The sequence below is a fragment of the Montipora foliosa genome, chromosome 6 (genome assembly GCF_036669935.1).
Source record: "Montipora foliosa isolate CH-2021 chromosome 6, ASM3666993v2, whole genome shotgun sequence".
Taxonomy (NCBI): Eukaryota; Metazoa; Cnidaria; class Anthozoa; order Scleractinia; family Acroporidae; genus Montipora; species Montipora foliosa.
The window spans coordinates 56,651,289-56,653,788 of record NC_090874.1 but is presented as its reverse complement, the minus strand read 5'-3'; the positions used below and the strand labels follow the sequence as shown (position 1 = coordinate 56,653,788).

Genomic DNA, 2,500 nt, shown 5'->3' with positions numbered 1-2,500 from the left:
TAATTGAGGGTCCTGAAGGGGTAAAAGGAGAACTGGGAAACTGGGATTGAGTCACTGCGGACTGGGATTTGCTCACTGGGAATTGGGAAAAAAGAAATGAAATGGGAATGGAATAATTTTCTTGAAGCGTGTTCAGTCTATAATTAACTAATTCCCTTAGTTTGGAAAACACCAGAAAACGTTATTTAGTATTTTTAAATATTAAATAACGTTTTCTGGTGTTTTTTGATGCCCATATCTTGCCCTTGTCTTGCGGTCAATGATGTTTGAGTAATCTCGTAGATCCTCGTAGACAAATCTTCTCGTTCTTCGGGAGGAAAGACAAGCAGCAGACTGTGCACAGCGGTTGCAACCAAGCCAAAGTCTCTGAGCATGCGTATCCGCTTATGTACAAGCAAAATGGCGAGAGCAGATGGCTCGTCGTGCAGAACTCGCGCTGTTTTTGTGGAAATCAAGTATATTTCGGCTCAAAATGTTGTTATTCACACCGAGAACTGTAAACTAAAATTAGTGTTGAATTGTTCAGTAACCCAGGTGGAGAAGAATGTGTGGCATAGATGAATCGAGTAGACGCAGAGCAGGGGCGGATCTAGGGGGAGGGTGCTGGGGGTGCGCACCCCCCTTTCCCCCATCCTGAGATGGCTTGCGGCCTTCTAATACAACTGGTATTCTGGAGTGAAAAAAAACGTCACCAGTCAGCTACCCCATTCCTTAGTGGTGCAGCCACTCCTAAGAAAAATCCTGGATCCGCCTCTGCAGAGGATTTGCAGATTTTGCCCTAGTAATGTTTTACATCGATTTCATTGAAGGAGGTATCTCAGAAAAGCCCCCTTTGTGCTTAGAACTAAAGAAAGAATTGGAAATGTGCCAGAGGGCTTCGTGCACTTCATTGTCTGTCAAGGTGATTCAACGCCAAGTCATGTTTCAGAAAGGCTCTGTAAGACCTGTAAATGTCGTGTTTAAACAGAGATGTCCCGAAGATTCACGGCATATATTAAGGTGGTAATTTTTTTTTTAAATATGTGCTAACAAAAGCATTCTCAATAATACATCTTAAAGTACATGTTATAAAATTGTCCATTTTTTTATGAAGAGATTGTCAGGATTTGGATATAAACAATTTCAAAAATATCTTATGTAAACAAAGGCTGCAAAATGAGTCGATCTCTATCCATTGTCTATCCAGAACTGTGTATTGTTAACCATGTAATGAGCAAAATACTCACGTGATGTTCTCGAGAAGAGAACCACTTGTTTGAAATAAGCAACTTTGTTCGGGACCATCATCGCTTGCCAAAAGTTTTTGTCGTTTCTCCGTAGGCTTGAAATATTATTCATTGATTTTCTTCGGTTGTTCATTGGCCCTCGGCGGATTACAATTACGAACTCGACGGAAGTATTTTAAATGATCTGCGGCAGTCCTTTTACAGTCGTCCAATTTCGGAGATTTCCCACATCGTAGGCATTCAATTCTTTTTCCATCTCTCGACAGCCTTGTGTCGTTTGTCTGTAACAGCAATTCTCTCAACCTGAGAAGCGTTTTTGGCAAACTTTCTTATTTGTCAGTCCCAGAGTCAGTGGATTTATTTACGATCTTTTCCTGTGGCAGTTGCTTTCCTTATGAGGTACATGACCGTGGGGCTTCCGTTTCTGGCACGCTTGGCGATCTTTAGGGGTTGTTATCGAAAGAGGTAACCAGTCTCAATTTCAAAAAATGTGACGATGTAAAAACAAAAGAGCTGGTTATGGAGAACAGTGGGATTTTCCTGAATAATGCCAGTGGGAATGGGATTCGGAAAAAAAATTGGGCTGGGAAATGGGATTGGTATCCCCCTTCAGGACCCTCTTAATTGTTAATTTTCAGTGCTCCAGCGCTAAAACGACCTTTCCTTTTCTTTCCTTTCCTTTCCTTTCCTTTCCTTTCCTTTCCTCGAGACAGTTTTCAAAAATCATTTTTACGATGACTGCAAAATTGTCGCGCGCTCATTGGCTAATTTTCATTGTCAATGAGCGGACAAACGCCACATTGCTCGCCTTTGTAAAAAACAAATTGATGTCAGTTGTTCATGCGTCTGTCCTGTTATTGATCGATTCGATCAATAACAGGACAGACGCATGAAAAACTGACGTCAATTCAATTAAATAGAAGGCAGAGTGCTTTAATTTATTTTTAATACAGCCTGCAATCTTACAGAGAATACAACGTGATATACTTGATATGCGCTCTCTTGATCCCCTCAGATGTTTAATTGCCAAAATTATTACGGGTTAGGGTGCGGAGGGAAACACACTCCGTGGCTAGATTGTGGGACTGCGGGAACAGCCGATTCACCTCAGTAGGCAGTTCGAAAATTGCGAGAGTAAGCTGAAATCGCTCCCGAAGAAACTCTCCAGATTCTTGACTTCAGTAAACATGAAAAAAGGCAATGTCGTTTTCACGGCGAAAATTGGCATATGTTTGTGTTTTACGATAGCCTTTATTAGGAATCACCATAATCTT

At 41.3% G+C, this 2,500-nt stretch overlaps 1 protein-coding gene across 2 annotated transcripts in view; it reads right to left on the bottom strand.

The window, feature by feature from the left end:
* LOC138007853 (shaker-related potassium channel tsha2-like) overlaps positions 1-2,500 on the bottom strand; it is a 26,695-nt gene that overhangs the window by 23,815 nt on the left and 380 nt on the right. The window lies entirely within an intron of this gene.